The following is an 11,191-nucleotide window of genomic DNA, read 5'->3' on the forward strand; positions in this document are numbered from 1 at the left end:
TGACTTCCATCCCCTAGGCCCACCCCGTACCGAGGCCGCTGGGGTCCCCAGCCAAGGTGGTGGTGGGGGTCCTTTCCCATCTCTCAGCACCTCACATGCCTGGGCAGTCATTCTTAACACCTCCCCACCCACTTCCTGCTTATTAGACTTAGGGAAAAACAATTGCCGATCTGTTGAGATTTCAGGGGGCTGACAGCATCTTTTAGCAACAGTCACAAGGAAACAAAGTTTCATGTATAATTCATGAGGTGCATGGTCATCCTGGTGGGAAATTATCTCCTCTGACAGACTCAGCCGTGGTGGTGTCCTGTCAGAATGGCCTACAGTGTATAATTAAAACCTGAACAGAACAAATTAATGCTGATTACTTTATAAACAGTTTGAAAGCTTGAATTCTGTTCCCTGTCTTGCAAGAAGAAAACATATTTCAGAAATGCATAGATCTCCCCCCACCACCACTAATAGTTCTGCTAATAAAGGGTCCTTGAATAGACATCACAGTTAACATTCTTTGTCCTCCAATTTGCTTCCGTGGTGCTCAATCGCACTAAGTCACGGGGACCAAACCGAAAATTTGGCAGGTGCTGAATTTCCATGCTGAGGATGCCTGCCTCTGTCCTTTGAGGCAGTGTTTGTCCAGGCTGACAAAGGCCTTCTCCTGTGCAGAATATGGGGGCGCTGTAAGGACCCACCAGCTTAGCTAGGCACAGCCCATATGTCATTGGTAGGGAGCTAAGCCAGGGAGAAGGCGCAGCTGCCCTAAGCTTGCTGAGATCACCAGGTTGCTGACTCAGGGCTCCTTCCAGGTCCCTGGGATCACACCACCAGCAGCAATGCTGACCTTGTACCAGACACTACGCTAAATTCTCTTTTAGTTCTCTCAGCTCCATCAGGTGCACACTATGATTATACCTGTTTTGGAGGCTGGAAGACACTCAGAGACACTGTTCCTTGAATAGATGAATGCCTCGAATCCAACAGCTGGGTTGTTTTACTTCCTCTCCATCCTCCCAGACAGCAGCTTGGCCCAAGCTCCCCTCCACGTTAGCCTGAATCCTTAGGTAGTCTTCTAACCAGTCTGGTTCACTGCTCCCAACTTTGGTCTGTTTAAATGCATCCCCCACACCTCAGCCAGAGCTGGCTTTTAGAAATGCAAAATGGATCATTTCCTCTCCAGCATAAAATAATTAACCAGTTGCACAAGTCTTTATTTAGCTTCCACAATTGACAGGCACTCTGGTAGGCGTCAGGTTGGTGAGTAAAACACGTGATGCTCACCCTAGCTTCATGGTGCCTACCATGTGTAACTGGATGCATTTTTGCTCATGTGCGCACCCCTTAAGCACCACTTATCCCAAGAAAAATCCGGAAAGATCCCTTCTGCCCAATCCCAATGATAACTGCTATTCTGACTTATCACCATCTACTGACTTTGCTTGTTCATGAATTTCTACAAACAGAATCATGTGGTGTGTACTCTTTTGTTTTCTGCTTGGTATTCGGTCTCAAGCCTCATCTGTGTTGCTGCATGTTGGAATTTGCTTTTTCCCATTGCTCTGTAGCATCTGCAGTATACATATCTCATCATGTGCTTATCTGTTTATTGTTGGCAGACATCTGTGCAATTTCCCACTGGTGGCTGCTGTGAGTACATGCCCCGTGAACATTCATGTACCTTGCTTTTGGAGGTCCTGTGAACTCACTCCTGTAAGGTGCAAACCTGAAGGTGTGCTTGCTAAGGTGTAATGCATTTGCTCAGCTTCGGTCACTGTTACCGATTTTCCAAAGTGGTTGCACCAATTTACACCCCTGTCAACAGTGTCTGGGGGCTCCGATTGTCCCACATCCTCATCAACACCCAGCCTTGTTAGCTATTATTAATTTCACCTATTTTTGTGGGAGTGTGTCTTTAGGTGTGAACTTCCCTGGGTCATTGCAAGAGATTAAAAATGTGTTTTTTTTTTCTTTATGCTTTTGTCTCCCATAAATATCGGAGAAGGGACTAACTCAAAACCAAACCAAGGAGTCAGGTACCCTGGTCTATCAAGTCCTGGGGCAGGGGATGGTGAAGTGGGCGGGGGAGGGGGGGGCAGGAAAGTGGAACCATCACTTCCTGTCTTCAAGTGGCAACATTCCCTACTCAACTTTCACCTGTGAAAGAGAAGTGAGGTAGGAAGATGGCACCCCTATGCCCCCTACTTCCACTGATACTGAAGGAAGACAATGAAGTCTAACCAAGGTGGTTGATTTCCAGCTCTTGAATGGGCTGCGTGCAGACTGGCTTCACCCTCTTCACCCACCCCGGTCCTTCCTCCCTCCAACATTTCCTGGGACCTGTGCTTTCTCTGCCCTGGCTAAGCCAAGCACATGGAGGCTGGGAGCGGGTCGGGAGCCTGCTGGCTGAGAAACCCCCGAATGACACAGGCACAGGAAAAATGGTATGGTGGAGAGAGCACTGAATGAGGAGTCCACCCTATGAGCTCAGAATGTGTTTCTATCTCTATTTTCTCACCCACAAAGTGAGAACAAAGATCCTTGCTTTCCTCAAGGTGATTCTGGTAACCAACTAACGTGAAAAATCTTTTCACGGCAGAAACCATGCAAGCGAAGAACAGCGAATTGTGTTTGGATGAAACGTATAGAGCCTGGTTGTCGGACCTATTTTTCTCCCAACGTTTTCTGCAAGGTATGCTAAAATGCAAGCCAGTCCCTGCATTCTTTTTCATTATTTTATCCTCTTGAACTGTGGTATGCGCACTTCAGTAAGTGCAGGCAACACTCGTGGAAGCTGACCTGTTTTAAAGACAATCACTTCTGTTTCTGCAGAGGTCAGAGGCGACCTCCCTGGCCTACCAAGGCCGCCCAGGAGATTCTTGGTCTACTCTGGACTCAGGAGCCATTGTGCTTTATGTGCATGCTCTGGCAAGGGGCCAGGGGCTGGCAAAGGTAAGACTTGTTTTCTCGTAGAGTTTCCTGATTGGTCATTTCTGAACTTTCCCAGAAATAGGGATTCCTCACTCTGTGCCTCCTATAAAAACAAAGACATTCATGGCTGCACCTGGAACCAGGTGTCCTTCTTGGACTGGTTCCATGAGCAGCATCTGCACAGCTGCATGAGAGGACTAAGATGGTGCAGAAGACTCAAAACAGGTGTACTGGGCACGCGCCCTGCAACTCTAAGGCGTGCCATCCATTGCCCGCCTCTGAGGCTATGTGTGTTTATTATGCTTTTCTTGTGCATGGCAGGTAGTAAATGATCTTATTGATTGATTGATTTTTAATGATTTATTTAATTATTTGGAAGACGGAATTACACACAAAGAGAGGGAGGGAGAGACAGAGAGAGATTATCCTTCCGCTGTTTCACTACCCAAATGGCTGCAGCAGCTGGAGCTGAGCCTAGCCAAAGCCAGGAGTCAAGAGTGTTCTCTGGATCTCCACATGGGTGCAGGGGCCCAAGGACTTGAGCCATCTTCCCCTGCTTTCCCAGGTGCATTAGCAGGGAGCTGGATCAGAAAGTAGAGCAGCTGCCTCTTGACCTGGTGGCCATATGGGATGCCAGTGTCACAGGCGAGTGGCTTTACCTGCTATGCCACAAATGCTGGCCCCTAAATTACCTTGATAAAAGAGGACCTTTTTCTAACTTGCACAAAGAATTTCCTAGGCTGGTAGTGGTGCTGGTTGGATGTTGAATTCCATCGCCCACCTTCAACTGTAGAGCCATTCCCTACCGCTGCTGCTCCCGCTCCGATTTGTGGTGGTTCTTCCTTTTTAGGCAACGCCTGATCTTCATGTACCAGGCCTAAGGGGCTAAGCTCAGACATTCTTTGGCAAGAGAGTCAACCTCTGCCAGCAGTAAGCGTGGACTGAAAAGTCCAAACAGCTTGAGTTAAGCTCCCAGCTACAAGATTTCTTTTAAAAGAAAAAAAAGAAAAAGAAAAAAAGAAACTCCACTTTCCCAGGACAAGCTGGGGAGTAAATGCCAGCTTCCAGCACTGGCTCACATCGCAACTTTCCCAGAAATAGGGATCCCTCACTCTGTGCCTCCTAGAAATGCGAAGACATTCATGGCTGCGCCTGGAACCAGGTGTCCTTCTTGGACTTCCTCCTTCCAGCTGTGTGGATGGAGCCCTGGCTGGGAAATGAATCTGGATTCTATTCCCCTCTCTGCTTCTAAGTTGTTTTCACAGATGTATATTATGGCAGGGTCAAGTGCATCATCCCAAATCACCTCCTACTGAATACAGTGATAGCCCAGGTGCCTGGCGCCCATTTTCATCCATCCAGGTTTCAGCTGCCTTTCTTATGCTCTGTTTAGAGAGCCCTGGCCTAGCCTGGCTCTTTAAATCCACCCCCCCACTGCACCCCCACCCCCGGCATTGCTCTCCTTAGCATCTGACTTCATGTCAATGGGCAGGATGGGGGCTATGCTGGCAGGGGCTGTTCTCAGGTATGTCTTCAGGTCAATTTAATTCATTCTGTAAATTTCTTTGCATTTCTTGGCACCAAATCCTTACCAGCACTTTAAGTAAAATCTTCGGATTATTTTACCCCGCCCCCCCTTTTTTTTTGCCCTTTCACAGTGTGTAATCTTTGGCACACCAGCAGTATTCAAGACCCCCAACCTTGCAGTTACAGAGACATGTGTGCATTCCTTTGCTCAAAGGGGTCAAAGGAGGGAGCTGTGAAAAGGGCTGGAAGAGAGAGTATCTGTTCTCTGTCTTAGCAAGGGGCACTTGGGGATGTGCACACATTTTGGACAGGAGTCGACAGGAGAAACCAGAGGTTGTACCAAGAGGGGAAAATGCAGACTTGTGTTTCTGAATGCCAACACCCTGGGAGGCACTGCAGCTGGGGCTGGCAATCCAGAGACAATCATGGCTCAGAGCCCCCGTCCTCATGGAACTTACAGCAGAAGTCAGAAGAAAGAGGTGAGGAAATAATAATGATGCCAACAGTTCTGCAATAGCAAAGTCTTTTTAAGGAGGACACACAATTTAAAGGCCATGGAAGAAAAGATTCATATACTGGAAGACATTAAAAATGTACAGGTTGGTATAACAGAAGACATCATCAACCAAGTGAATGATAAGCAAAAGACTAGTAGCAAATATGTATGACATGTGTAACACACAAACATATTCAAATGTGCTGTATAGAATGCCTACAAGTCAAAAATTAGAAAAATGGGCAAAAGATGCCTGTCCTTTATCTGCTGCTGTCTAGAAGATTCCTCTCCGACTTAGTGGCTAAAAGCATTTATTGTCTCATGGTGTCTGTAGGTCAGGAGTCTAGACAGACATAGCTTGGTTGAGTCTTCCTGCCCAAGGCCAAGGTGCTGGCTGGGCTGTCACCACCCCAGGCCCCGGCAGGAGAAGAACCCATTCTTAAGCTGAGTTATAGGCTTATTGATGGGATTCTCTTCCTTGCAGGCTGGCTGGACTGAGAGACTCAATTTCTTGCTAGCTGCTGTCCAGAAGCCGTGCTCAATTCCTTGTCATGTGGGGCTCCTCACAGGACGGGTGAAAATATGGCAGCTCATGTCATCAGGCACCAGAAGAGGCAGAGTGAGAAAGCATGATGGGCGTTGGAAGCCACGCTCTGATTGACGCAACCTTGGAAGTGACGAGCTGTCCTCCTCGCTGTATTCAAGTCCTTAGATGAAAATCTCCCTGCATCCAGCCCATCCCCAAGGGCTGGGGATCACATCAGGGCATGAATACCAAGGGCTGGGGGTCAGGGGGGACCGTTCTACCAGTCTGCCCACCAAAGGACCCAAATGGGCAACCTATAGAAAAAAACAATGACTTTTAAATGCATGGCAAGACGCTTGGCTTCATTAGTTGGAAGGAAAACACAGATGAAAATGATAAAAAGAAACCATCTTTATTCATAATGCCGAGGAAAACTCAGCAGCTACTGGGGCTGTCGTATGCTACAGAGAACAGCAAATTGACACTGAGCATAAAGATGCACGGAACTTTTCGCCCAGCCTAGGAATGCCTAAGACTCGCCTGCAGGACAACACAGGTGCACAAGAGGCGTGCTTAGGAAGGCTCGCTGAAGTTCTCCCTGCGATTGTAAAAAACTGGAAGCCACAGGTGGCTCACCAAACTAACAGGACTCTGATCTGTGGAATTCAATCCAGATCTCAATGGAAAGATGGAAAGATTTTCATAATGTATTTTAATTGAAGAAACACGAATTGCAGAACAACTCATGTAATACCGTGTAAGATTAAAACAAAGCACACAACAACGCGAAACCGTATTTTCCCAAGTACACTTCAGTGTGTGTGCATCTGTTGTGAAGGACACAGGATGAAGGGATGGTGGTTGCCTTGGAGAGGAGTTAGGACGGGGGAAGGAATACTGACAGAGATTCTGCCTGTGTCTGGATTGTCTTAATTTTCAAGAATGTGTGTGTGTGTGCTAATTGTTCAATTAAAATAATGATTGAAAATAATGAACATGTTTAAAGCATACAATTACCATTAGTGGAATAAGTGCCACCAGGTAGCCCGAGAATCTTATCAGTGATATTGACAGTTACCTTGAGAATCTGAATTACCTCTTCCTAGGGAAAATGAGCAGTCTGCAGCCATGAGCACCTGGACACCACTGAGGGGTAGAAACCAGATCGGGCTACGGAGACTTGATAGTAAATGGAAATAAGTTTGCTAAGCAAACAACATTGGAGGGAACTCTGGGGCCTTTTTTTTAAAAAGATTTTTATTTATTTATTCAGCAGGTAGAGTTACAGACAGTGAGAGAGAGAGAGAGAAAGGTCTTCCTTCCGTTGGTTCACTCCCCAAATGGCCGCCATGGCCAGCACTGTGCCGATCCGAAGCCAGGAGCCAGGCACCTCCCCCAGTCTCCCATGTGGGTGCAGGAGCCCAAGCACTTGGGCCATCCTCCACTGCCTTCCTGGGCCATAACAGAGAGCTGGACTGGAAGAGGAGCAACTGGGACTAGAACCCAGTGCCCATATGGGATGCGGGCACCGTAGACAGAGGATTAACCAAGTGAGCCACGGAGCCAGCCCGGACTTTTTGTTTTAAGGTTTTATTTATTTATTTAAGAGGCAGAGTTACAGACAGAGAGAGAAAGAAACAGAGAGGTAGGTCTTCCATCTGCTGGTTCACGCCCCAAATGGCTACACTGGCCAAGAGCTGAGCTGATCCGAAACCAAGAGCCAGGAGCTTTCTCTGGGTCTCCCTTGTGGGTGCAGGGCTCCAAGCACTTGGACCATCCTCCACTGCTTTCCCAGGCCATAACAGAATTGGAAGAGGAGTAGCTGGGGACATGAACAAACCCCCATATGAGATGCTGGCACTGCAGGTGGAGGCTTAGCTCACTACACACAGCGCTGGCCTCCTCAGGGAACTTTTGTATCTTCTCCACCCACTTCTCTGACATTGCCTGGTCAATGTAAAATAGAAAACAGTTTGAAACTGCTGTCTAGGGGTCAGGCCTTATGGGAATGCTAGCTTAGGGTCACTTAGAGCCTCAATGAAGAGATGAAGTTAGCCAGGTGTCTAGATCCCTCCCTAGTCTACAGCACAGCCCGTATTTCTGGTGAACTGTGTAAAATTAGCAGAATATTTCCATGCTGGACAGTAAGTAGTCACTGCACCATGTGCCAGATCCCTCACTTTCTATCCCCACACCTGATGCCTCTGCCTGCTCTCCATCTGCACCTCTCTGTGAATCCTCAAGTGGAGCGGGAACGTCTGGCCAATCAGGGACCAAAGACTGCGCTTGAGAGGTCAGCATCAGCTCTGATGGGTCCGTCCCAGGCCACCGCGGTTGCTAATTCATATACATGTGAAGTGATTCAGGATCCCACGCTGGAATGGGGTGATAAGGATGAGAGCTCATGTAGAATATTAAAGGAATTTATAGGAGTGCTCTTCATGGTAACAACTCTTTCTTTCTCTCCTATATATTTAGATTGTGGTGGTTTCAGGAAGAAGAGAATTAGAAGGATATTGGAGAAATTATTATTGTATTGGGGCCTAGGATATTTTTAAAAAACCTCTTATTTGAGCTGGAATTGGCTGAGACATGTCTGATGTCACGCTATTAACAACACCTCTTAAAATTATTCTGCATGGGCCAATATAGATAAAGCAGTAGCACAACAGGGAGTCTCATGTGGGAGTGTGCATGGGCACAGAGTACAATAGGAGTCCAGAAAAAAGAATGAGTCAAGGAAGGCTTCCTGGAGGGGGTGGTGACTTTTAGAAGACAAATTATAATTAATCAGCAGAAGAAGAGAAGGAAAATTATTTCAGAAAATGGGAAATGTGGCCAGGGAAAGAAGTCAGTAAAGAGGTTCAATGTCTGGGGGAGGCTAGGCATAGCGCCCCGCACAGCTGTAGACGGGTGATGTGGGTGATGTGCAGGGAGGGAGAAATGCACCCATGAGCCTAAGCCAAAGTGCCATGTTCTCTGTCTCACCTGTGCCACCTGCAAACATCTTTCTATTCTTGATTCTCCCTCTCAAAAATCAAGCTCTGTGCCTTGTTCCTCCTTGTCCTTCCTCCTCAAGGAACAGACTGTATTTTGCACAAAAGCCCCACATGACAGGAATCTTGGGTAGCAAGTGTGATTGAGGCTTCACTGGCATGGGTGGTAATGACTGCAAAATGACCCACTCAGTCATCCTGGTTTCCTGGGTCCCTTGTCTTTGACACCAAGGAACAAGTAGAAGTCTCCCGAGATGGATGTGTTATTGCAGACTTTGGGTGTCTCGGTCTGGAGGGGCTCCTCTGATGGCAGTGAGACAGACACCCTGTGCTACCCACCCAATCCAACAGCCTACTCTTAGTTGCCTGTTCTGCCCTCACTCCACCGCCAGGGGACAGGTCCCACCCCAGCTCTCCTGAGGCCTGGGGGCCATAGTTGGCCTCTTCTAAGCAGAGTTTGGTGCAAGAATTCTGACTGATTTCATGTCTATCAGTCACTGTAAAAGCAATGGATGATATTGAATTAGGGCTCTCCACAGAGACAGCACCCATAGGATACATTGTATTGAGAGATTTATTAGGGGAATTGTTTCCCACGACCGTGGAGGCAGAGAAGCCCCACCATAGGCATCTGGAACATGGAGATGGATATTGGCAGTGTGGCTTACTTACAGTCCAAAGCCTCGGAACCAGGGAAGTCAGTGCTGTAACTCTTAGTCCAAGGCCTAAGGCCTGGGAGTCTGGAGAGTCTCTGGTGCAAGACCCAGAGTCCAAAGGCCAAGGAACCTGCAGTTGTGATGTCCAAGGGCAGGAGAAGATGTGTGCTCCAGCTCCAGGAAAGAGCAAATTGTCCTATTCACTCTATCTGGGACTCCAGCTGTTTAGATGGTGCCCATGCACATGGAGGGTGTGTCTTCCCCATCCACTTCACCTCCATCCCTCCCCCCCAACCCAGAAACACCCTCACAGACACTCCCGGAAGCAATGGTTTACCAGATCTGTAGGTATTCCTTGGCCCAGGCAACATGACAACTAAAATGAACCTTCACAGATCCCATGGACGTGGTTTTTTTTGTTTTTTTTTTTTTTTTTTTTTTTTTTATTTGACAGGTAGAGAGAGAGAGAGAGAGAGAAAGGTCTTCCTTCTGTTGGTTCACTCCCCAAATGGCCACTATGGCTGGCGCTGTGCCAATCCAAAGCCAGGAGTCAGGTGTTTCTTCCTAGTCCCCCATGTGGGTACAGGGGTCCAAGCACTTGGGCCATCCTCTACTGCCTTCCCGGGCCACAGCAGAGAGCTGGACTAGAAGAGGAGCAACCGGGACTGGAACCCAGTGCCCATATGGGATGCTGGCACCACAGGTGGAGGATTAACCAAGTGAGCCATGGTGCTGGCCCCGACCAGTTGTTTTAATTCTTTGAACCTTGGATTCAAAGTGATGGGAATGATACCCTCAGAGAATAGGCGTTTTATAATCACAAGCTTAACCCTCCATTAAATAATTACACAATTAGTTAGTAGAAAAACCACTGTTCCTCAGGAGTATGGACAAGGGCTACAAACAATAATCAAATCTCAAAGTGACAACTTTGTTCATATACATTACATTTTTTGTATTCTGTATATTAGTTCAGGGAAAATGAGATATTTGTCTTTTTGAGACTGACTCATTTCACTAACATAATGGTTTCCAGTTGCATCCATTTTTTTTTGCAAAGGATGGGGTTTCATTCATTCTTTTTTAGAGTTGAGTAGTATTCCATAGTGTATATTTTCTTTATCCAGTCATCAGATAATGGACATCTGAGTTGATTCCATATCTCAGCTATTGTGAATTGAGCTGTAATAAACATAGGACTTCAGATAACTCTTTCATCTGCTGATTTCATTTCATTTGGGTAAATTCCCAAGAGTGGGATGGCTGGGTCATATAGTAGATCTATATTCAGATTTCTGAGGTCTCCACAGACTGCTTCTCAGCCTTTTGGCTAAGATCAAGTGTAGTATCTGAGGTATTCATATAGTCTTCCATAATGGCTGTACTAGTTTACATTCTCACCAACAGTATATTAGGGTACTCTTTTCCCTACATCCTTACTAGCATTGTGTTTTGGTTTTCAGATGATAACCATTCTAACTGGAGTGAGGTGAAACCTCATTGAGGTTTTTATTTGCATTTCCCTGATGGATGGTAATCCTGAGCATTTTTTCATGTGTCTGTTGGCTGTATGAATTTAATCCTTTGAAAAATCCTGGTTCGTGTTCTTTGCCCATTCTTAACTGGATTATTTATTTTGTTGTTGTTGAGTTTCTTGAGCTCTTTATAGATCCTGGATATTAATCCTTTATCAGTATCATAGTTGGCAACTATTTTCTCCAGTTCTGTTGGTTGCTTTTTCACTTTGTTGAATGTTTCATTTGCAGTGCAAAAGCTTCATAGCTTAATGTAATCCCAGTTATCTAATTTTGCTTCTATTGTCTGTGCTTCTGGGGTCTTTTACAAAAAGTCTTTGCCTATGCCAGTGTCTTGCAGAATTTCTCCAATGTTTTCCTCTAGTAATTTGTTGGCATCAGGCTGCAGATTTAGATCCTTGATCCATTTAGAGTTGATTTTTGTCTAAGGTGTAAGGTAGGAGTCTTGTTTCATACTTCTGCATGTGGCGATCCAATTTTCTCAGCACCATTGTTGAAGAGACTGTCCTTTCTTCAGGTACCCTGACATG

At 46.5% G+C, this 11,191-nt stretch overlaps 1 pseudogene; it reads left to right on the plus strand.

The window, feature by feature from the left end:
* Positions 1–10,436: 10,436 nt before the first annotated feature.
* LOC127485403 (U2 spliceosomal RNA) lies at positions 10,437–10,551 on the plus strand (annotated as a pseudogene).
* Positions 10,552–11,191: the final 640 nt, after the last annotated feature.

Source organism: Oryctolagus cuniculus, chromosome 1 (assembly GCF_964237555.1).
Source record: "Oryctolagus cuniculus chromosome 1, mOryCun1.1, whole genome shotgun sequence".
Taxonomy (NCBI): Eukaryota; Metazoa; Chordata; class Mammalia; order Lagomorpha; family Leporidae; genus Oryctolagus; species Oryctolagus cuniculus.